General features: G+C 42.0%; 1 protein-coding gene across 1 annotated transcript in view; it reads right to left on the minus strand.

Moving 5' to 3' along the window:
- Nucleotides 1-26,123, minus strand: part of FBXL2 (F-box and leucine rich repeat protein 2) — a 132,995-nt gene that overhangs the window by 44,981 nt on the left and 61,891 nt on the right. The gene's annotated exons all lie outside the window — the stretch shown is intronic.

The raw sequence follows: 26,123 nt of genomic DNA on the forward strand, positions 1-26,123 counted from the left end.
GAATTTTGGCTTCTATGTATGTATTACTAGAGAATTCATGACCAAACAAGTACTACCAATAACCAACTCTAAAGCTGATTTTTAGATTAAAGAGAAACTAGTTCATAAACATTTTATGGTGTGCCACTTTCTAAAAGAGTAATTACTAAAAAACAAAAGCAAAGATTTAGAAGAAGGTTTAGAGAACAATCATTTGGAAATAGGATACATATGCTATTTTTGATCAGTCCATTCCAATCAGGGGTGTGTGCACGCACGTGCACGTTGGCCAGAAGAGTTTTCCCCTAGCAGCATCCGTCGGGTCGGCCTGGATGCCCTCTGGAATCGTGCCTTCATGGTGCCTAATATAGAGCCCTACCGACCCACTAACCTCTCAGTTCCTTCTTGCCGGCTACTCCGACAGAGGAGTAGAAAGGTGGGTATTGGAATGGACATGAACAACACATCTCAAAGAACAACAGTTACGAGAAGTGAGTAACCGTTTTTTCTTTGAGTGCTTGTTCATGTCCATTCCAATCAGGTGACTCTCAAGCCGAATTTAGGAGGTGGGGTCGGAGCTATCCACTGATTGGAGTACTGCTCTTCCCAAGGCCGTATCGTCTCTCCGTCACTGGCTGTAAGAAGGAACTGAGAGGGTGGTGGGTCGGCAGGGCTCTATATTAGGCGCCATGAAGGCGCAACTCCAGGGGGCGTCCAGGCCAACCCGACGGATGCTGCTAGGGGAAAAATCTTCCGGACAACGTGCACGTGCGCGCGCACACACCTGATTGGAATGGACATGAACAAGCACTCCAAGAAGAACAGTCCAGATTTCTAATAGGTCACATATTGCTCACTAAGCCTGTGAAATTCAATAATTTTAAAAAATTAGACTTACTCTACAAGAAAGAATGACACAGGAGTTCAGTATTCACCATTACTATCTAAACACGATACCATTTCTGTAAACCCGTCTACTCTAACTGTTCAATTCTGAAGGAGATTTGCATTGGCAAGATGAACACATGTTCCAAATATCAATAAAGGCAGCTCAGAGGATGTGCTCAGGGGAGGAAAGAATATTGGTGTAAGCACAAAAATGCAGATTCTTTTCCAAAACTATTTTCTACTACAATCACTCATAAGAATATATACTAAAGTTAAAAACATTACCTGCTCATGAAGAACATCAACATTTTTATCCTCAAAATTATGAAAATCTTAACTTGCTATCAGTATCATCTTGTACTAAAATCTTAACACCGATGGTAAATACAGCTGATGTGTTGGTGAAGAGATGATGATTATTAAAAATGATCTAAAAAATCTGACCAACATTTTCAAACTTTAAAGCTTAAATCAAGGCACCTAAACCCATAATTAGGAACTAAATAAGTTGCCAATTTTTCAGTTCAATACCCATGGAAGTTGACAGGATCTACAAAATGCCACTTGGATACCTAATTTTTGACACCCAGGTTTTAAAAATGGTCTTTCCTGATATTCCATTATCACATTTAAACACATTCTATTTTTCAATACATAAAAATATACATGAATTAAAATAGATCCATTTACCATGCAAACTCAAACAGAAGAATGAGCACCTTTGTAAGGTATGAATTGCATTTTACAAAAGCATTTTTGACAATATTTATTGTGATTGGAATACCCATTTGAAGCTCAAGGCACTTTATAAAACTAAATACCAACACCATGTGAATGGATTTGGAAGGTCTCAGATTTATACATGCTGATTTCAAAACAGTCGTCCAAAGTATTTCAGTAAATTTGCCTTCACATTCTATCTAGTCAAAAAATAAAGGGCTGTGACAAACCATTCTGTGGCACTCTTGTTTGAATGGAGAAGAGGAGCAGCGTTTTGGCTTTCATACTAGTCATTCATTTTGTCATAGGTAACATTATACAGAGATCTGGGAAGAAGTGAAGAGGAAAGGAGTTTGTAGATCCCATTACTCTGAATTGTCTAATAGTGTTTCCTAATGTTTCACTGTTTATGATGGTGCACATTAATACATCAATATTCTGTTTTAAAAGAAGGAAAGAACACAAAGGTCAAACATACAGTTAGGCTTTTATTTCTTTCTCCTCTGGCAGTTGGCCATTATTCTAGCAGAGGCAACTTTGTACAGGGAGTTGCTTTGCATTACAAGGAGAATCTTTTTAATTTGACCTTCAATTGGAGAAGTTTTTAGTTTTATCTGATGAAGTCAACTTTTCTACCATCCTTGGAAGTCAGCCAAGTTGTCCTCATGAAACAGACAACTTAAATAATGGCAATAACAGAACATATGCATCATACCTCATTTTTTCTTTACAGGCATTAATTAATGCTTGTCAGCACTTTGAAGGTATAATATGCTATGCAATTGTTAAGTATTACAGCTGATAGCATGAGATACCATTGACTTGTTTAGCTATAATTGCTATGAGTCATTTCACCAATGCCATAATTTATAAATTGCCATTATTTCTGCTTGAAATATTAAGCAAAAAGATTTCCATTCTTCTTGCTTATTTCATTCATATCATCTTGAAAAGACAATTATCTGCCTTCCGTATTATTGACCAATCTAACAAAAATTTGTTTCTGCAGATACTGATATAAATGTCTGATTCAGAGTTCATTGAAGTCAACGGAAAAGCCCTCATTAACTTCAACTAGGCTTCTGATCAGGTTCCAGACCTCTTGGAGTTGGCTAATCTCTATCCTGAATAGGGACTCCTTCTCCCACTGAGTTTGTGGAATGAATGCCAAATTAAGCAATTCCATGCCATCTTCTCAACAACAGAGTCTACGTAATTTCACCTAGCTCAAGTGCAATAGGGAATAACAGCAAGAGACTCCGTGAAGTGAACAGACTCCAATGTGCTCAAAGTCAACAGTCAACCATGGCAAAAGCTGCTCTCATTTCCTCCGATTCCCCTATTTTTCTTCCTTCCCTCTGTCCAGTTCTCTCTAACCTCTCCATTTATCTCAACCACACTTCAGCTTTAAAATGATTTTAATGATCCTTTTGACTAGAAGAGCTTTATAATTCCTAACACCAAGTAATCTCTCTTGTAGCCTTCTAATCCTGCTGTAAAATCTACATCTTTCATGAAGCCTCACAAATCTGATGCAATCACTAACAAAGTTTACATGCCATCTTGCATCTGAATTTAATACATATTACATTTGTTCAAGCTCGATTTGCGTGAGTCCTCAGAGTAAGGGATTTGTCCTTTATGCATTTGCAAAACAATGTGTACTTTTACACTGACTCTTCCTTAGCTGACAATTCCTTACCAGAATTAGCCAGAGAGCCAGAAAAAGGACTTTGGAGTCTGAATGGGGAGAGGAAAAAAAAAAAAAAAAAAGATTGAGAAGTACAGACTCTGACTTCTCAGCACTTAACTTGAGTGTTTTTTGTTTGTTTGTTTGTTTTAAATGTAAAATATACCCAATAGGACAGCTGATAGACCTACAGCGCACCGGTCCTTCACAACCAGAGTTATGCAGAAGTTAATGCAGCCATCAGGAACATTAATTTCCTCTTAGTACTTGGGCATGGATTAGCACAGGGGAGCTGGAAATGAAGTTCATATTGCATAGATTCTCCTTTCTCCTGGATAGCTCCATATCTGAACCAACAGGCAGAGCTGGGTGGATAGTTCTTTACATTACTTCAACACATCATACTGTGTAAGGTATCTGGAGTGAGTAGGGTTACCATACGTCTGGTTTTTCCTGGACATGTCCAGCTTTTCGGCAATCAAACCCCCATCCGGGGGGAATTGCCAAAAAGCCGAACATGTCCAGGAAAAATACCGGCCGGGCACTTCCTCTCCCGCGGCTGCTCTGCTCCTCCCCTGACTCAGACTTCGGCTCTGTTTAAGAGCCAAGCTGCCCGAGCCAGCGCTACCGGCTTCGGGCAGCCCCTATGCCTCCGGACCCCAGCCGCCGGCCGGGCACTTCTCCTCCCCGGCTCCAGCTGCTCTGCTCCTCCCCGGACTCAGACTTCGGCTCTGTTTAAGAGCCAAGCTGCCCGAGCCAGCGCTACTGGCTTCGGGCAGCCCCCTTGCCTCCGGACCCTGCGCCGCCGGAGCAGAGCAGCTGGAGCCGGGGAGGAGAAGTGCCCAGCCGGCGGCTGGGGTCCGGAGGCAAGGGGGCTGCCCGAAGCCGGTAGCGCTGGCTCGGGCAGCGTGGCTCTTAAACAGAGCCGAAGTCCGAGTCCGGGGAGGAGCAGAGCAGCTGGAGCCGGGGAGGAGAAGTGCCCGGCCGGGGGCGCAGGGTCCGGAGGCACGGGGGCTGCCCGAAGCCCGAGCGCTACCGGCTTCATGGTTTGCCGGGCAGCCTCCAGACCCTGCGCCCCCGGCTGGGCGCTTCCCCTCCCGGGCTCCAGCTGTGCTGGGGAAGCGCCGGCCGGGGGCGCAGGGTCCGGAGGTTGCCCGGCAAACCGTAAAGCCGGTAGCGCTCGGGCAGCCCTTTTCGCGTGGCTGGGAGGGGGAGTTAGGGCGGAGACTTTGGGGAAGGGGCGGGGAAGGGGCAGAGTTGGGGCGGGGCCAGGGGTGGGAAAGGGGCGGGGCCAGGGCCCGTGGAGTGTCCTCTCTTTTTATTTTTTAAATATGGTAACCCTAGGAGTGAGAAGCTGAGCTGAACATAGGCAAAGCAGCCTCTCCTCCCAGCCCCCCTGAGGACTCCTCTCAACTTGGGGCCACCTGAAATCAAAGTTTCTGCAACTTGTCAAAACCAGCCCTGCATACAGTAATTATTCATTCTCTACAAAAATAGATTTTATAGTGCTAACTTGTGCTGTGCATAGGTGCACAATTTGCTTTAAAAACAAAATAAATAAAAGTATCAAACATGTACATGCATATACCACATACCCAAATGTTGGTCTAAGAGAGCCCAAATTTGACATCTTTCTGGGCACAATGCAAGAACTATTTACTTTGATTTGTTCTAAAGAAGTGGTCTGAATTGGGACAGTATCAGTTTTCTCTGGCTGATTTGGGAATAGTTTCTTCCCCCATATTAATCTGGGTTATAATTTTTGAATGCATTTGAAAATCTGTATTGTTCTTACTCTTGGAGTGATGGCATAAACTATAAATCCAAATATCAAGACACAGCAAAAGTGAGATGTGACTGATTTAGTCAAAACACAAATATTCATAGTATATTTCAATGATATCTCTTAGGAGTACCTCTTCACTCCATGCAATGACCTCCTGACATTGTGCTACATTAAAAGGCCTACATAAACACAGAACTGCCATGACATTTGCCACCCTCAAACCTGGTTACTCTGCTTATGTATTATATCTTTTAATCCTTCATGTGTCTTGCCTATATAGAGTATAAGTTCTTAGGGTAGGGAGTATCTTTCATGTGTTTGTACAATGCCTAATATGAGATCCTGATCTGAGGTTGTTGCTAGACTACAAATAAAATATTTATTAATTATGAAGTATAAGGTCTATGTGTAAGAGATAGAGACCATCAAAGAAAGATGTAGTACAGCTATTACAAATGTGATTTCTTTTTAGGGCTGTCAAGCAATTAAAAAAATTAATCTCAATTAATCGCGCTGTTAAACAATAATAGAATACCATTTATTTAAATATTTTTGGATATTTCCTACATTTTTGAATATATTGATTTCAATTACAACACAGAATACGAAGTGTACAGTGCTCACTTTATGTTTATTTTTATTACAAATATTTGCACTTTAAAAAATGAAAGAAACAGTATTTTTCAATCAGGGCCGACAATGTAGAACCAATGTGAATGAAATTGTTTTTAGTTATTCACTGTACCATTGTAACTTCTGTTCACCATTTCATTACACTTGCCATTTTGCCTACATTGTAACTTTCATTACACTTGCCATTTTGCCTACATTGTAACATTGTAACTTCTGTGCAATATTGTAATTCAAACCCCATTTTAAAATGCTTACTCCATTTTGTAAGGGCTTGCTGCAACCTTCATTTTTGCAAACCCTGCTGTAATTTTATTAGTCTAGTTGAGATGTGTGAATGAGGGATGCATGGGTGATAGAATCAACCTCCAGCACCAGCCCGTCCTGATGAGATAAAGTTCAAATACCAACGGCTGAAGAACTAGACAACAGCCCTAACTCAAGCAAGAAGCATCCACCCTAAAAAGAAACAACAGAAGGAAGATCAAAGCCAGGTCCCAGGCTGACAGTCACGCCTGCAACTGACGGGTGATCAAGCACCAAACCCAGAGGCGGCGTGACACAGCGAGACCTAGGAACTTTGAATCCAAACTAAAGCCTACAAAAAGGATGGGTGAGATGAAAAACTTTGGAGGAGGGTAACATTCTGCTGCCAACATGGAAGGGCATCGGTGCATGCCCAACAGAGACCCAGCTCGTCCTTGTGCCCGGCTTTCCTGGCCAGTTAGCCGCCACAAGCTACGAACCCAAGCTGCAAACTCAAGCCACAGACTCAAGCAGGACTGGTAACTATGCAGCAGCTGCAGAACATCTGATGGATGTGTGTGTGTGTGTGTGTGTGTGAATGTGTGTGTATAGGTATTAGGTATAATGTGTGTATAAGGATTAAGATATTAGTTATTGGTCATAAATCAAATTGTTATCATAATAAATGTGGCATCTTTGTCTTGACCCCTAAAACGATCCTGTGTAAGTTTGTGGGACAACAGCTCCAGGCACCAGCGCACCAAGCAGGTGTTTGGAGCAGCCAATGGAGAGGGGCGGCACGTCCGGCTCTTCGGCGGCGGATCCTTCAGTCCCTCTCGGAGGGAAGGACCTGCCGCCGAATTGCCGCCGAAAAATAAAGCGGCGGCGGTAGAACTGCCACCGAAGTGCCACCGATCGCAACTTTTTTTTCCCCCCCCCTGCCGCTTGGGGCTGCAAAAACGCTGGAGCCAGCCCTGTTTTCAATTCACCTCATACAAGTACTATAGTGCAATCTCTTTATCATGAAAGTTGAACTTACAAATGTAGAATTATGTACAAAAAAACCTCCATTCAAAAATAAAACAATGTAAAGCTTTAGAGCCTACAAGTCCACTCAGTCGCACTTCTTGTTCAGCCCATCGCTCAGACAAACAAGTTTGTTTACATTTCCAGAAGATAATACTGCCTGCTTCTTGTTTATGTCACCTGAAAGTGAACAGGCATTTGCATGGCACTGTTGTAGCCGGCATTGCAAGATATTTACATGCCAGATGTGCTAAAGAGTCATATGTCCATTCATGCTTCAACCACCATTCCAGAGGGCATGCGTCCATGCTGATGTCAACAGCAGAAGGTTGATTTTCTTTTCTGGTGGTTTGGGTTCTGTAGTTTCCGCATCAGAGTGTTGCTCTTTTAAGACTTCTGAAAGCATGCTCCACACCTCATCCCTCTCAGTATTTGGAAGGCACTTCAGATCCTTAAATCTTGGGTCCAGTGCTGTAGCTATCTTTAGAAATTTCACATTGGTATCTTCTTTGCATTTTGTCAAATTTGCACTGAAAGTGTTCTTAAAACGAACATGTGCTGTGTCATCATCTGAGATTGCTATAACATGAAATATATGGCAGAAAAAGGGTAAAACAGAGTCAGAGACATACAATTCTCCACCAAGGAGTTCAGTCACAAATTTAATTAACACATTTTTTTTAACGAGTGTCATCAGCTTAGAAGCATGTCCTCTGGAACAATGGCCGAAGCATGAAGAGGCATATGAATCTTTAGCGCATCTGGCATGTAAATATCTTGCAACGCCAGTTACAACAGTGCCATGTGAATGCCTGTTCTCACTTTCAGGTGACGTAATTAATGTCACCTTCTTAGCTATTGGCTGAACAAGAAGTAGGACTGAGTGGACTTGTAGGCTCTAAAGTTTTACATTGTTTTGGTTTGAGTGCAGTTATGTAACAAAAAACCCTACATTTGTAACTTGCACTTTCATGATAAAGAGATTGCACTTGTATGAGATGAATTGAAAAATACTATTTCTTTTATCATTTTTACAGTGCAAATATTTGTAATAATAATAATATAAAGTGAGCACTGTACACTTTGTATTCTGTGTAGTAATTCAAATCGATATATTTGAAAAAGTAGAAAATCATCCAAAATATTTAATAAATTTCAATTGGTATTCTATTGTTTAACAGTGCGATTAACCACGATTAATTTTTTTAATCGCGGTTAATTTTTTTGAGTTAATTGCAATTAATCGACAGCCCTAATTTTTTTCCTTTTCCTCTTAACTGATTTTTCTCTAAACTATCTTGGAAGTATGTCCAGATGCAATCCATTAACAAGTGGCAGAGGAAAAGATCAGCCATTCTTATAATTCATTACTAATCCTAGATGACCAACACAATTGTAGAGCCCTGCAAACTGTAGCTGAAGTTGTCTGGACTTTGCCCTGAGCAGACAGGCCAAATCCAAAAACAGAGTTATTTCAGTTCCTTTTCTTGAGGGCCTCCCCTTCCACCACCCTCATTTTTATAAACACCCAAGGAATGGTGTCGTCTGAAAGGCAGAATGTAATACCAAAGATAATTATGATCCATCAGTAGACTCAATTATTGCTGGTGGCAGCATGCAAGTGGTATCCAAAAATATGCAGCCTAAAAATCCACAATGATGCAAAAATCATATTCCACTGGATTTATGGCTATAATGACTGATCTAAAAGTGTTGTATGCATGTATATATACACAAATAGTTTACAAATTTTAAGTCCAATATTGAATATATGCCTCCTGATCTCTTAGGGACCACAAAATACCCTTGAAACCTCTTGAATTTTATTGTAATAACTGCTCCTATATACGAAAGATACATGTTTTTTCTTTTCCATCAACGTTTGAAGAAATCAGACAAGAAATAACAGTATTCATATAATCAGTTTCCCTGAAGAAGTGAAAATCATCTGCCAGTGGAGAGATCCCAGATTGAAAAATGAAGAGAGAGACCAGGTCCTCCTTTTTTCATTTTTTGGTAACTGCTTTAGACTTTTTGGGACATCTGGGGAAAGCTGAACATTTTTCTTTAGCCCACAGTCAGAAGTTGTAGTCTGAAAAAAAATCTTTTGTTGTTTTTTTCCTCTCTCTAAAAGGCTTGACACAATAACTTCCCAAGGGACAGACCTTCAAAGTATATGGATATTTGAAACTCAAAACTGCTATTCACCTTTTAAGGTTTAATTTTGATGTTTACCCTGGTTATGCCATTTTCAGTACAGATGCAACTGAAAAAGCTGAAATCAGCCTTGAGTCTTACACTGTACACTCAATTTTTCCTGATAGATGAAAATAAATATCCATTTTTATAGGGCATTGTGGATACTGTGTAGTTTGTGCCTAGTAAGCATCAAAAGCAGCTCCTGTTGCTGTGCCGTGTTGGTGGGGGTCCAGCTCCCTCTTCCCTTTTAGTTTGCTGGAAAATAACAGTTCAGAGTTCAGTTTGCAGGCAATTTGATGGGTTTATTGGGGCTAAACAAGCAAGCATATTTTGAAGCCCTTTACATTAATTGGGCTATTTTTATACGCTGATAGAGTTTCACCATATTTCGAACCCCTTCACACCAGCTGGGCTTATTTTTATACGTCAATAGAGTTTTCCTCTTCCCCTCACCCAACTACAGTTCTATACGCCGATAGAATCCCCTTCTTCTCCTAACCCCTAGCTTCACACGCCGAGGGAGCTCCCTCTTCCCCTCCCTCTTCCTGGCAAACTTAATTATACTTGTACTTGTAGTGCCCCTTCCCTGGCACCACCCCTTCCAATATATGGTCATGTTCCGTTCTGGGGGGTCTTTTTTAATTTATCTTTAAACTACTGATGCTGCCCTTTTTAGTGTATCCAAGAAGTACGCCTGTTTATAACAAGCATGATGCAATGACACCATCTCATAGGAATGGCCATACTGGGTCAGACCAATGTTCCATCTAGCCCAATATCCTGCTTTCTGAAAGTAGCCAATATCAGGGGCTTCACATGGAATGAACAGGACAGGCAATCATTGAGCAATCCATCACCCATTGTCCACTCCCAGCTTCTGGCAGTCAGGGGCTAGGGACACTCAGAACATCCCTGACCGTCTTGGCAAATAGCCACTGATGGACCTATCCTCCATGAAATTATCTAATTCTCTTTTGAACCCAGTTATACTTTTGGCCGTCACAACGTCCCTTGACAACGAGTTACACAGGTTGACTGTGAGTTGTGTGAAGGAAGCCAGCATCGTCTCGAGCCTGCTGGATAAGTGCATAATGCGATGTAAATGTCTGGACGGACGACTAGGTGGCAGCCTTGTAGATATCCTGGATCAGCATTTGGGCTACAAGCTGCCGAAGAGGCTTGTACCTTGAATGGGCGGTTACAATCGCCAGAGGGGGTACCTTGGCCTGGTTGTACCAGTATCAGATACAGGCAGTAATCCAAGACGAGATCCTCTGGGCCAACTCTGGATGATCTTTCATCCTGTCGGCCACTGCAACAAATAACTGCGGCGACTTACGAAAAAGCTTGGTCCTCTCAATATAGAAGGCTAGCGCCCTTCTGACATCCAGAGAGTGCAACCTACGCTCCTCCTCCGACTTATGAGGTTGAGGAAAGAAGACAGGTAAGAATATGTCCTAAGTCATATCAAAATGCGAAATAACCTTGGATAGAAAGGCCGGATGTGGTCGCAGTTGGACCTTGTCCTTGTAAAACACTGTGTAGGACGGCTCCAAGGTAAATGCCTTAATCTCGAAGACCCTGTGGGCAGATGTTATTGCCACCAAGAAAGCGACCTTCCAGGAGAGGAGGAGGAGGGAGCAGGACTTTGAGCCTCTGGCTCAAAGGGTGCTCCCGTGAGTTGTGACAGCATGAGATTTAGGTCCCACGGAGGAACGGGGTCCCTGACATGAGGGTATAGGCACTCTAGGCACTTGAGGAACCTGGCAGTCATGTTGTGGGTGAAAACCAACCTGTTCTCGAGCGGAGGATGAAAGGCCGAAATAGAGGCCAAGTGGACCTTAACAGATGAAAGAGACAGACCCTGGAGCTTAAGATGCAGGAGGTAATCCAGGATTAAATGAAGTGAGGGCCTCTCGGATCCAATGCCTTTATCTGAAGTCCAGCATGTAAACTGTTTCCATTTGGCCAGGTAGGTTGCTCTGGTAGAGGGTTTTCTGTTGCCCCGCAGGACCTGGACACCGTCTGAGCACAGCCGCTCATCCGCATTCAACCATGCAGCAGCCAGGCCGTCAGATGCAGCGCTGTCAGGTTCGGATGCAAGAGTCTGCCATTGTTCTGAGACTACAGGTCCGGCCAGAGCGGTAGCTGTAATGGGGCAGCCACCGAGAGCTCCAGCAATGTGCCAAACCAGTGCTGGCGCAGCCAAACCGGCACTATGAGGATTACTTTCGCTCTGTCCTGCTTGATCATCATGAGGACTCTGTGAATTAATAGCACTGGAGGGAAGGTGCACATCATAGCCCCTGACCTCAGGAGCAGGAAAGTGTCCAACAGGGTGCCTCTGTCAGCTCCCCCCCCCCCCCCCGAATCGAAAAGAAAGCATGGCACTTTCTGTTGTGCCTGGATGCAAACAAGTCCACCTGGGGAATCCCCCACCTTTGGAAAATGATGCTAACGACCTCAAGATAGCACGAGACAAGACGGTCCTGCTGAGGTGATCTGCCAGAGAGTTCCTGGCCCCGGGGAGGTCAGCGGCCACGAGATGAATGGCATGCTGAACATAGAAAATTCCAGAGCCTGATGGCTTCTTGGCAAAGGGCTGAGGACCAGGCTCCGCCTTGCTTGTTGGTATAGAACAGGGGCGGCCAACCTGTGGCTCCGGAGCCACATGAGTCTCTTCAGAAGTTAATATGTGGCTCCTTGTATAGGCACCGACTCCAGGGCTGGGGCTACAGGCGCCAACTTTCCAATGTGCCGGGGGGTGCTCACTGTTCTGCCACAGGCCCTGCCCCCACTACACCCCTTCCCATCCCCTCCCCTGAGCCTGCCGTGCCCTCGCTCCTCCCTCGGGGAGGGAGGGAGAGGCACTGATTGGCGGGGCTGCCAGTGGGCGGGAGGCACTGGGAGCGGGGGGAGGGGTGGAGCTGATGGGGGGCTGCTGATGTATTACTGTGGCTCTTTGGCAATGTATATTGTTAAATTCTGGCTCCTTCTCAGGTTCAGGGTGGCCACCCCTGCTCTAGAATGTCCCCCTTCACTGGGGGTGCTCACTGCTCAACCATTGGCTCTGCCACAAGCCCTGCCCCCACTCCACCCCTTCTCACCCCCTCCCCTGAACCTGCCATGCCCTTGCTCCTCCCCCTCCCCCGAGCCTCCTGCACGCCACGAAACAGCTGATCGGGAGGTGTGGGGAAGGCTGCTGGTGGGTGGGAAGCACTGGGAGCCGGGGGGGAGTGGGGAGCTGACGGGGGGCTGCTGATGTATTACTGTGGCTCTTTGGCAACGTACATTGGTAAATTCTGGCTCCTCGGGCTCAGCTTGGCCATCCCTGGTATAGAACATAGCAGCGGTATTGGCCATCAGGACTTGAACCACACTTTTATATGAGGCAGGAAAGCTTGACTGGCCAGGCTTATCGCTCTAAGCTCCTTGACATTTACGTGTAAGAAGCAATCACAACTCAACCAACAACCTTGCATGCCGAGGTCGCCCAGATGGGCTCCCCATCCCAGATCCAAAGCATCGGAAACCAGGGAGACTGACAGGGACGGGGCCACAAAGGGGACTCCCGCCAACACCGATGCGGGATCCAACCACCAAGCAAGCGACGACAGTATGTGGTCCAGAATCTTGAATACCTGGTCTATGTTGTGTCTGTTGGGGACATAGACCGACGCCAGCCATGCCTGTAGGGGCCTGAGATTTTTTCTCGTTTATCAACAGACCTAGATCACGACATGTGGAGCAAACCAGCCCAAGGTGCTGCCACACCTGATGCCAAGACCGGCCCTTGATCAGCCAGTTATCGTGGTACGGGTAAATTTGAACGCCCCGACACCTCAAGTAAGCGGCCACTGGTGCCATACACTTTGTGAACACACTCGGGGCTGACAAGAGACCAAAGGGCAGTGCCATGAATTGGAAATGGTGCTGGCCGAACACAAAACAGGAACCAGCTGTGTCCTGGGAAAATGGAAAAATGCGTCCTTCAAGTCGAGGGCGACATACCAGTCTCCCGGATCCAGGGAGGGGATGATGGAGGCCAGGGAGATCATTCGAAACTTCAAGTTCTTGAAATGCTTGTCGAGGCAACACAGGTCCAGGATGGGTCTTAGGCCCCGTTTTGCTTTCGTGATTAGGAAATATCAGGAGTAGAATCCTTTTCTTTTCATATCCCGAGGGATCTCCTCCACCACTCGCAGCCTTAGGAGGTTTCCCACCTCCTGAGCGAATTGCTCGTGAGAAGGGTCCCTGAAGAGGGAGCGGGAAGGGAGGTGGAAGGGAGGAGCAGTCAAGAACTGTAGGGTGTAGCCCAAGGGTATTGTGTTGAGCACCCAACAGTCTGATGTCACTTGCAACCATGCCAACTAGAAGGCTTGTAGGCGGTTGAGGAAAGAACAGGAGGGTGGATCCAGGTACTTGACTGGGGCACCGTCCCCGGTCGCACCTTCAAAACACCTGTCTCTGGCCCCCAGGGTGTTTCAAAGGGCCAGGTTGAGCCGGCGAGCGAGAGGATGAAGGGTGGCGGTGCTTAAACCCTTTGCCTTTCGCCTTTCTCCTGTAGGACCCCTGCTGGGAAGATCCCCAGAACCTAGATGGAGGAGGAGGCCAGAACTGCTTTCTGGCCTGCTGTGTAGTGTGGAAGCCCAGCAACCGCAGGGTGGCCCAGGAATCTTTAAGGCCATGCAGCCTTGCGTCAGTGAGCTCAGAGAAGAGCCCCACGCCCTCAAACGGGAGGTCCTGGATCATGGCCTGCATCTCTTGGGATAACCCCGAAGACTGTAGCCAAGAGCTGCGCCTCACCACCGAGACAACCATCCTGGTGGCCAAGTCAGTAGTGTCCCAGGCCATCTGGAGGGCGCCCTTCGTCACCACTTTTGCTAAAACAGTAAGGTGCTACAAACTTCATATAAAGAAAAAAAATTGCTAGAAATAATAATAATAAAAGGATCTCGAGAAGATTTCCAATAGTATCTAATTTTGGCTTAAACAAAATTCACCCTTTAAATAAATAATATCACCTTTGTTTTAATCAACCTTTTCTTATACTGTAAGACCATTGTCTGTATTTATAGCTCAGACACTGCTTTTAAAGAGTACAGAGCTCCACATTACAATGCCCTAAAATAATGTTTTTGCTTACTCATAAAATTAACATATACTGTAACATTAAACCTCAATATGTATAGTAACTACAGCTTTAACATCTAAAGTTCCAAAAGCTCTAACACTATATTTGAGAAAATGATTTAATACTCCATCTGATCAGTCCATCTTATGACCAAGTAAAGAGTATAGGAAATGCTGTATATATATGAAATTAATGCAGTATCAATTCTACACACAATGGAAACCCACTAAGTTAAGCAGATCAAAACTGAAATGCAGCTGTAGTCTGAAAGCTGAGCACAAAAGGCATTATAATAGGTTCCATCTCTACTGACTTTTAATGGCTTTTCAAATTTGTTCAGTTCACAAGTAAAAACACACTGGAATGCAACTAAAAAGCAGTACAGACGCTCTCTGGGTTACGCAAACCCGACTTACACAAATCTGCACTTACGGAGAAAGTTCCATAAGTTCCGTAAGCTAGAAAGCTTTTTTGTTGTTGTTTTTGGGGGGTTTTTTGCGTAATGGTTGGGTATACATTCCCAACTTATGCAAAATTCGAGTTACGCAAGGCGTTCCGAAACGGAACGCTTGTGTAAGTTGGGGAGCGTCCAACTTAATCCAACTTCAGACAGGTCATAAAAACTGAGCAGCAAAAAGTAGGTATACTTGATTTCCTACTGCTCGAAGATAGTGATTTTAGAAAAGAACCTAAAATATATTTCAAACTAAAAAATTTAGAAGTTTCCAACAGGGGTGCTGGAACAATTTTTATAGTGGGGGTGCTGAGAGCTATTGAACCAAACTATAAACCCTGTATATAATGGAAACCACTTCAAGTCAGGGGGTGCAGCAGCACCCCCATTTCCAGCACCTATGGCCTCCAGTGATATTCATTGGGAAGCTCATGGGAATGTTTCCAAGAGGGAAACTCATTAGTTAGTACTGCCTCTAGAAAAAAAGGGATCCAAAGGAACACATTAAGGCAGAGATAAAAAACTGAAAATTCTCACAAATGCTTTCTAAAAATATAGTCATGGAACTTCTTATTAGAGGCAATCCATTTAAGTGTTACTTTTCAAAAAGGCATAGGGTGAGATCCTGTGCTCTCTCTCTAAGAGGAGCAGCCCAGAACTCACAGCCCAAGGGTAGAGGAGCTAAGGTGACTTCAAACCACCTTTGTGTCCTCACAATCCTGGGCTGTGTTGAGGGCTGGAGAGGCCCACGGTGTAACTTTAATAACCCTGAGGGCCTGTAAATTACAGCAATCTCCCTGGGCAGTGCTATGAGCCTACTGTGGCTCACAGAACAGCTACAGCAAGCCTGTAATTTCCACAACATTTCATGTTGCAACTCATTTCATTCTTTAACTCGGATGTTAAGATTTTTGCCAAAGTTCCAGCTACGAGGATAGAACCTATCTTACCTAGATTGGTGAAAAGAGATCAGACCTGTTCTTTTCAAGGCATCAACTGGCACACAATGTAAGAGGTCGGCCGGAATGATCCATTGAGGTCAGTTGAAGGTCCCTAATATGAAGAAAAGTCTTTAATCAAGTTGTTGAATTATTTAAAGGGGGAAATTCAAAGCATAAATCTGGGGGATGTAATGCACCAGACTAAGTTATTAAACAACACTCCATAGCCAAGGTTACAGTTTGGGCACTAAAACAAATTAATTGTTTTGCACAGTGGAACTGGGCAAGGGTACCCTCTGTCACTTCTTTTTGCTGTATTGACAGAACTCTTTGCATGGATAACTAGGAACAAGAGTGGCATTCCTGGCACATAAACTAGAGGCTCTGAGAATAAATTAGCTTTATATGCTAATAATGTTTTATTGGAGACATCTGAAACCTCAGCTTTTGTTAAGCAGAAATTGTGGAGTTTTAAGGTGGTCTCCAGTTCAAGATAAATTAAGGCTCCAAAGTGATGGAACTAGGCCTTGACCAGTGAACTCAAAGATTCTTAAGTTTAAATTTAAATGGGCAAAGTAAAACATAGAGCTTATGTACCTGGCAGTGATCTATTTGATATCAATTTTTCTACCCCTTGTAATACAGTTTAAAAGTATCTCATCAATTGTAACTTTCTCTCCAGTATTTGTAGGATCACAGCAATCAAAATGCTTACAGCTAGATACCTAGCAATCCTGTCACCCACTGTCTGTTTTTTCTTTCACCCAAAATTCCCATAAAAGTACTATAAGAGTTTCCCTCTATAGTAATACAAAATTGATGAAAAAATATGCTTGCAGTTACCTCATCTACACTGAGTATGTGTTGACATTAAAAAAAAGGTGATGTTTCAGTGGTATCTTTCTTCCTCTCAAATAAAAAAAACATGTATTTAAAGTACCTATGATGCCTGTTAGAAACTGCATGAGGAAACATAACTTTCTCCATAGCTGGTGGGACGATTCAAAGATGGCCAATTTCTCGTTGTGTATCTTAGATTAAACTTCTGAAACCACTTGATCTAGACTGTCCACCGAGTTCTCTTTCAAACTCCGGTAGGAAAAGAGCCCACCTACTGAAAAACTATTCCAGACTAATTTCTTATCTTCTGGTTGGGGAAAGATTATCTTTAACTGAATACTGGAAAAAAAGAAAAGAGCCCCCCGATATTAATTGAGTTAGAAGGGTCTGAGATACATGGAGAAACTCAGATATGAAAATAACTAGGATTTTTTTTAAATCATCAGGCTTCTGTTAGACTATGAATAAAATAATCCCTCAAAAATCCATGAGGACAAATACAAACTCTTCACTTTATTATGATATATATATATGGGGTGTCTAGCGATTAATCGTGCTGTTAAACAATAACAGAATACCATTTATTTAAATATTTTTGGATGTTTTCTACATTTTCAACCATATTGATTTCTATTACAACACAGAATACAAAGTGTACAGTGCTCACTTTATATTTACTTTTGATTACAAATATTTGCACTGTAAAAAACAAAAGAAATAGTATTTTTCAGTTCACCTAATACAAGTACTGTAGTGCAACATCTTTATCATGAAAGTTGAATTTACAAATGTAGAATTATGTACAACAAAAACTGCATTCAAAAGAACAATGTAAAACTTTAGAGCCTACGAGTCCACTCAGTCGTACTTCTTGTTCAGCCATCACTCAGTGACACACAAGTTTGTTTACATTTGCAGAAGATAATGCTTCCTGCTTCTTGTTTACAATGTCACCTGAAAGTGAGAATGGGCATTTGCATGGCACTGTTGTAGCCGGCATCACAAGATATTTACATGCCAGATGCGCTAAAGATTCATATGTCCCTTGATGCTTCAACCACCATTCCAGGGGACATGTGTCCATGCTGATGATGGGTTCTGCTCGATAAAAATCCAAAGCAGTGCAGACCGACGCATGTTCATTTTCATCATCTGAGTCAAATGCAACCAGAAAAAGGTTGATTTTCTTTTTTGGTGGTTCAGGTTCTGTAGTTTCCACATCAGAGTGTTGCTCTTTTAAGACTTCTGAAAGCATGCTCCACAACCCATCCTGATCAGATTCTGGAAGTTACTTCAGATTCTTAAATCTTGGGTTGAGTGCTGTAGCTATCTTTAGAAATCTCACATTGGTACCTTCTTTGCGTTTTGTCAAATCTGCTGTGAAAGTGTTTTTAAAACGAACAACATGCTGGGTCATCATCCAAGACTGCTATAACATGAAATATATGGCAGAATGCAGGTAAAACAGAACAGGAGACAAACAATTCTCCCCCAAGGAGTTCAGTCACAAATTTAATTAACATGTTATTTTTTTAATGAGCATTATCAGCATGGAAGCATGCCCTCTGGAATGATGGCTGGAGCATGAAGAGGCATATGAATCTTTAGCATATCTGGAACGTAAATATCTTGCAATGCTAGCTGTAACAATGCCATACGAACGCCTGTTCTCACTTTCAGGTGACATTGTAATTAAGAAGTGGGCAGCATTATCTCCCGTAAATGTAAACGAACTTGTTTCTCTTAGCAAAGTAGGACTGAGTAGACTTGTAGGCTCTAAAGTTTTACATTGTTTTGTTTTGAGTGAAGCTATGTAACAAAAAAACCTACATTTATAAGTTGCACTTTCATGATAAAGAGACTGCACTACAGTACTTGTATGAAATGAACTGAAAAATATCATTTTTTATCATTTTTACAGTGCAAATATTTGTAATAAAAAATAATATAAAGTGAGCACTGTACACTTCGTATTCTGTGTTGTAATTGAAATCAATATATTTTAAAATGTAGAAAAACATCCAAAAATATTTAATAAATTTCAATTGGTATTCTATTGTTTAACGTGCGATTAATTTCAATTAATTTTTTTAATCGTGATTAATTTTTTGAGTTAATTGCGTGAGTTAACTGCGATTAATCGACAGCCCTATTTTTATTTATATATATATATATACATATATATTTATATATATATATATACATACATACACACACACACACACACATATACACACTTCTCCTGTTAAGTCAGTAGATTCCACATTAGTGTTTGATTTCTCATACCTATCTGTTACATTTTATAGATCTGTATTGTGTCTCTCATTCTGCTCCAGCATTTTATTTCTTAAAAAAAACTAAAAATAAAAGGAATAAAAAGCTACTGACTTGCTTAAATGACCAAAAAAAAGCGCACACTGCTTTTTATTCCTGTTAGGCCTGTAGAGCCAACAAAGATAAGAAAGTGAGCTGCATCATCAACAGAATTGTAAAGTAGGGTCTGCTTTACCCTGCAGAACTTTTATCATCAGTGATTAAAAAAACCCAGCTTGATTCATGGAGCCTAGGTAGAATTTTCAAGACTCGCAGTTAGAAAAAACTTTACTTGTTAACTGAGCATATTTAACCAAAATAACAGAAAATAAATATGGATCTCTACAATTTTAGTTTTACTTTTCAGAATAGACATAGGATTAAACATAGAATTTTGAGTAAATCAATGTTTTTTCAATACCTGATGTGTCAGTTTTTCATTTCCATATATTTCTTTTTATTCATTTTGATTTCTGATTTAATATCAAGATTTGTTAGTACCATGTGTGAAGTGTTTTTACAATAAGAATCCAAGAAAAAAAAAGGGGGGGGCACGAATTGCTAAGCATTAATTCAGGGGTAGGCAACCTGCGGCACGTGAGCTGATTTTCAGTGGCACTCACTCTGCCCGGGTCCTGGCCACCTGTCTGGGGGGCTCTGCATTTTAATTTAATTTTAAATGAAGCTTCTTAAACATTTTAAAAACCTTATTTACTTTACATACAACAATAGTTTAGTTATATATTCTAGACTTATAGAAAGAGACCTTCTAAAAATGTTTAAATGTATTACTGGCACGTGAAACCTTAAATTAGAGTGAACAAATGAAGACTCGGCATACCACTTCTGAAAGGTTGCCGACCCCTGGCCTATACGCTAATACTAGGAACATGGATAACAAATAGTAGGAATGGGAATTGATCATTCATGAGCATAAATTTGATCTAGCTGGTATTGAAACCAGGTGCGGTGATTCACACAACTGAAAAGTTAAAATCAATGGTTATAACCTATTTAGGAAGGACCGAATGGGCAATAGAGGAGGAGAAGTTGCATTCTACATCAAAAATGGCCTTATTTGTTTGTGAGTCACAGATAACTCAGAAGAAAATCATCTTGAATGCTTATGGATCCATGTCTTAACAAATAAACCAGAAGAGGGGATACTAGTTGGTGTCTACTACAGACCATCAAATCACACTTAGAAACAAGATGACCACTTCCTATCTACAATGTGCAAAAAAAAAAACTGAGATCATGTCGAACTTCAATTTGAGTGATATATGCTGGAGGTCTCATGCTGCCAGTACTAAAACACCCTTGGAATTTCTAAACATTATAGATGACAATTTCCCCCATGTTGGCTGCCTTCCCAACTCAAAGTGATGCAGCCAACACGGGGGAATTCTACATTAGACCTTGTCCTAACACATGAAGAGGAATCGATCATAGAACTAAAACTTAATGGTAGCTTAGGTACAAGTGATCATAACTTGATCACACTTATAATGTGCAAGCAGAATAAAATCCAGACCAGTAATATACATACTCGGTGCTTTAACAGAGCCAATTTCACAAAGCTGAAAACAATTATGAGCCAAATCAGCTGGCAGGAAGAATGTAATCAGAAAAATGTGAATAATAATTGGGAATCATTAAGAACACCTTACTAGATGCCCCAAAAGCCACAATTCCACAACTGTGGGAAAAGGGTGTACTGGTTAAAAAACTAAACTGGTTTATAGGGGAAGTGAAGGTAGCTTTCTGTGCGTGTGTATACACACATATATATACACACACATACATACATATGCATACACAAAATGGAAGAAATAGAAAGTTGATAGTAATGAATATAAATCAGAAGTTACAAATTGTAGAAAATGTATATGAGAAGCCAACGGACACATGGAGAAATTTATGGCCAGCAGAATTAAGGACAATAAGGAGTTTTTAAATATATTAGGAATGAAAAGAATCCTGACAACGGTATTGGTCCATTGCTAGATGAAAATGGTAGAATTATCAATAATAATTCAGAAAAGGCAGAGGTATTCAATAAATACAGTATTTCTGCTCTGTATTTAGGGAAAAACAGATGATGCAGTCTCATTATATGGTGAAAACTCTCTTTCCATTCCACAGGCATCTCTAGAGGATGTTAAGCAGAAACTACTAAAGTTAGACTTTTTTAAATCACCAGGTCCAGATAACTTGCATTCAAGAATTTTAAAAGAGCTGGCTGAGGAATACACTGGACAGGTAATGTTGATTATCAGTAAGTCTTGGAGCACTGGGGAAGTTCCGGAAGTCTGAAAGAAAGCTATTGTTGTGCCAATTTTCTAAAAGGGTAATCAGGATGACCCGGGTAATTATAAGTCTGTCAGCCTTACATTGATCCCAGGCAAGATAATTGAGCGGCTGATGAGAGCCTCAATTAATAATGAACTAAAGGAGGCTAATGTAATTAATGCAAATCAACATGGGTTTATGTTAAATAGAGCCTGTCAAACTAACTTGATATCTTTTTTAGACAAGATTACAAGTTTGGTTGATAAAGGTAATAGTGATGATGTAATATACTTAGACTTCTGTAAGTTGTTTGACTTGGTGATATGTGATATTTTGATTAAAAACTAGAATGATACAAAATTAACATACACATTAAATAGGTTAAAAACTGGATAACTGATAGGTTTCAAAATGTAACTGTAAACGGGGAATTGTCATCAAGCAGGTCTCTTTCCAGTGGGGTCTCACAGGGATCTGTTCTTGGCCCTACACTATCTAAACATTTTTATTAATGGCCTGGAAGAAAACAAAATCACAGATAAAGTTTGCAGATAACACACAAATTGGGGGAGAAGTAAATAATGTAGAGGACAGATCAGCGATTCAGAGAAATCTAGATTGCTTGGTAAACTGAGTGCAAGCAAACTGTGTGTGTTTTATTATGGCTAAGTGGAAATGATATATATCTGGCAACAAAGAATGTAGGCCATACTTACAGGATGGGGGACTCTATCCTGGGAAGCAGTGACTCTGAAAAAGATTTGAGGGTTGTGGGGGATAATCAGCAGAACATAAGCTCCTAGTCTGTTGCTATGGCCAAAAGAGCTAATGCAATTTTAGGATGCATAAATAGGAATCTCGAGTAGGAGTAAAGAGGTTATTTTACCTCTGTACTTGGCACTGCTGTGACTGCTGCTGGAACACTGTGTCTGGTTCCACTGTCCACAATTCAAGAAGGATGTTGATACATTGGAGAGTGTTCAGAGGAGAGCCACGAGAATTCTTAAAGGATTAGAAAATATGCCTTATAGTGTGATTTAAGGTGGTTAATCTATAAGAAGGAGAAAATTCAGGGGCAACTTTGATCACAGTCTATAAGTACGCACATGGGGAACAAATATTTAACAATGGGCTCTTCAGTCTAACAGAAAGGTATAACGTGATCAATGACCGGAAGCTGAAGCTAGATAAATTCAGACTGGAAATAAGGCATATTTTTTTAATCGTGAGCGTAATTAACCATTGGAACAATCTACCAACAGTTGTGGTGGATTCTCCATCACTGACAATATTTAAATCAAGATTGGCTGTTTTACTAAAAGATTTGCTCTAGGAATTGTTTTGGGGAAGTTCTATGGCCTGTGTTATAAAGAAGGTCAGACTAGATGATCACAGTGGTCCCTTCTGGCCTTAGAATCTATGAATCTATGTTTATCCAGAATCACAGAATATCAGGGTTGGAAGGGACCTCAGGAGGTCATCTAGTCTAACCCCCTGCTCAAAGCAGGACCAATCCCCAACTAAATCATCCCAGCCAGGGTTTTGTCAAGCCGGGCCTTAAAAACCTCTAAGAAAGGAGATTCCACCACCTCCCTAGGTAACCCATTCCAGTGCTTCACCACCCTCCTAGTGAAAAAGTTTTTCCTAATATCCAACCTAAACCTCCCCCACTGCAACTTGAGACCATTACTCCTTGTTCTGTCATCTGCTACCACTGAAAACAGCCTAGATCCATCCTCTTTGGAACCCCCTTTCAGGCAGTTGAAAGCAGCTATCAAATCCCCCCTCATTCTTCTCTTTTGCAGACTAAATAATCCCAGTTCCCTTAGCCTCTCCTCATAAATCATGTGCTCCAGCCCCCTAATCATTTTTGTTGCCCGTTGCTGGACTCTTCCCAATTTTTCCACATCCTTCTTGTAGTGTGGGGCCCAAAACTGGACACAGTACTCCAGATGAGGCCTCACCAATGCCGAACAGAGGGGAATGATCACGTCCCTCGATCTGCTGGCAATGCTCCTACTTATACAGGCCAAAATGCTGTTAGCCTTCTTGGCAACAAGGGCACACTGTTGACTCATATCCAGCTTCTCGTACACTGTAACCCCTGCAGAACTGCTGCCTAGCCACTCAGTCCCTAGTCTGTAGCAGTGTATGGGATTCTTCCGTCCTAAGTGCAGGACTCTGCACTTGTCATTGTTGAACCTCATCAGATTTCTTTTGGCCCAATCCTCTAATTTGTCTAGTCCCTCTGTATCCTATCCCTACCCTCCAACGTCCCTCGATCTGCTGGCAATGCTCCTACTTATACAGCCCAAAATGCCGTTAGCCTCAATTACTTTGAAAGGCATCCTCTCCTGTATACATATGTATATGTCAATACTCTTTCAAAAAAGGCCTTTCAAAGCAAGTCCATTGTTTGTTTCTGGGGCTGTGTGTTTTCAGTCTTATTACAATGTCAGCACTTCAAATAATATAGACTTTTTTCCCCCAAAATCTTTGTCACCTCTCTTTTCTTGCCAAAATTATAAGTAATAGACATGCATTCTTTTTCAATCATATACTGTTATATTCATTGTGTTAAATACACATCACATTTAAAAATATTTTCAAAAACAGTTTTCACAAGACTGTACTATAACTACACTATTTGAAGTGGTTAATTTCTAATGCTTTAATTAAAATTTTAGCTTAAGACTAAAAAAAAAATCCTTTCATTTTTCCAGCAATTTACAGTTACTATTACCAGCAGAAAAACACCTCCTGTAATTAACAATTTAGAGGTCTTTAATTTCTTCTTGAGTATTAGCAGTTGAAGGTTGTGCCATCTCAATAGAAAAGTAGTTGTGTCTAGATTTACAATAATGTCTTGGATTTGACTTATAACTTCTGTCATTATCCTTTGGGGTTAAGAAACCTATTTCTCAGATTGCCCCTATATTAGAGTAACTGATAAATTGAATAATCAAATAATGCTTTACCAGAAAGAAAGAAAGAAAGCAAGCAAGAAAGAAAGCAAGCAAGCAAGAACTGCAGTTGTATGAAGATACTTTTTAAATTAGATATTAAGTACCTCTCTGATATTCTTACTCAATTATGCAATTAAACATTTATTCAACCTTTCACTTTTCATAATATATATGTAGCTGACCAGGCCATGGGCAGTCAGGCATAGCAATGGAAACAAGAGTTCTGCCTACCGGTTAACAGCTAGATTTAAGGTAGGCAGAGTCCAGGAAACGAGCCAAGGATCAGTACCAAAGAGACAGAAGCCACATGCCAGAGCCAGAGGGTAAACCGGAGTCCTAAGCCAGAGGCAGAGCCAGGGATCAATACCAGAGAGACAGAAGCTGAATGCCAGAATTAGAGGGTAAGAATCATAAGCCAGAAGTCTGAGGCCAGAGGGGAGCAGGGACTGGAAGCAGGCTGGAGCAGGTGCTGGAATAAGGAGTGGAACAAAGCAGGTGCAGGGACTGAACAATAGCAAGCACAGCTGTGGGCCTGGTATGTGTTCAGCAGCTGCTGGTCTGCTGTGGGGGGCTAGGCTTATAAGCAGGGCTGATAAACCAGCAACCAATCGGGGCTGTGGCCACTGTCAGGTCCAAAGCAGCACAGGGCTCACTAACTGTGCTGCTAGACAATCAGTCAGGCAGCAGGCCAGCAGCTGGTCCTAGCTGGTCTGGTCCCCAACAATACAATAGCACAAGGAAAAGAGTGGCCCTGGCCCAGTGGCAAACTAACACTGCAACAGCTGACGTGGTAATTTTTCTTTTGGCTTGGACAATGGCACTAAGCAGCAATTAACATTTATAAAAGCAGCCTGTTTTCTTTGTAGAATAAGTCTACTCAAATATCGGTTTTAAGATCGTAATGTCATTAAACCAGAAAAAGTACACAAAGTAGACCACTCTCCACATAGATCAGCCTCCTTCCCACCTGGAATTGAAACAATGATATCCCTCCATACAAATAATGTCTTCTTGGAGACACCCATTCCCTCCAGACAGGGGCGGCTCCAGGCACCAGTGCAGCAAGCGTGTGCCTGGGGCGGCAAGCCGTGGGGGGCGGCCTGCCGGTCCCTGTGAGGGCGGCAGTCAGGCTGCCTTCAGCAGCATGCCTGTGGGAGGTCCGCCGGTCCCGCGGATTCGGCGGCAATTTGGTGGCGGGGATGCCTAAGGCGTGGCACCAGCGGACCTCCCGCAGGCGCGCCGCCTCAAGCCGCCTGACTGCCGTGCTTGGGGCGGCAAAACACATAGAGCAGCCCCTGCCTCCAGATGTCTTCTTGCTGCCCTGCCCAATCCTCTGTGTCTGCATCCGATGACTTGAAGAGGTCTACTATTTGGTTTCCACCTCAGACAGACCTTTCCCCACTCAGTAAGGCTGAACTTTTCTGTTATTTACAATAAAGTGTGCTAGGTACTTTGTAAATCAAATATAAAGACAGTCCTTACCCTGAAAAGCTTACAGTCTAATTTTAGATGTGACATGAGTGTGGGTAGCATGGTAATGAAGACAACATTTACAGTAAGAAGATCACTTGGTTACTCTGTTGTAGCTGAACATCTTAGAAGTTATTTTTTTAACTGGCACCTGCTTCTCATAAGTACTATGTTAGAAGTGGAGTTATAGGTGAAATTTTCATGAGGGGAGGGAGATAAGCAGTTTCATTATAACAAGCTAAGTTTAAAGAAAAAAGAATGCAATGTGAATAAAAACAAGATTTTGATCGTCTTCTGTTTATACCCCGCAAATATATCAGTATGATAAGAAAATGCAATAGCTTTTATTTTTAAACATTATGTTTTTTGTACACGTGGAAAATAGAAGAGAGCAGTTAATATCATATTGTTATAAATAGCTATAAATGGGAGAATAACTAATTTTGTTATAACAGACAACTAGCAATAGAGCATTTGATATCACTTTACTTTCAGCAGTACTTACTGTCAATTCCTAAACAGTGAGCAAAGTCTTTCTGCTAAGGTTGA

This window comes from Emys orbicularis, chromosome 2 (genome assembly GCF_028017835.1).
Source record: "Emys orbicularis isolate rEmyOrb1 chromosome 2, rEmyOrb1.hap1, whole genome shotgun sequence".
Lineage (NCBI taxonomy): Eukaryota > Metazoa > Chordata > Testudines > Emydidae > Emys > Emys orbicularis.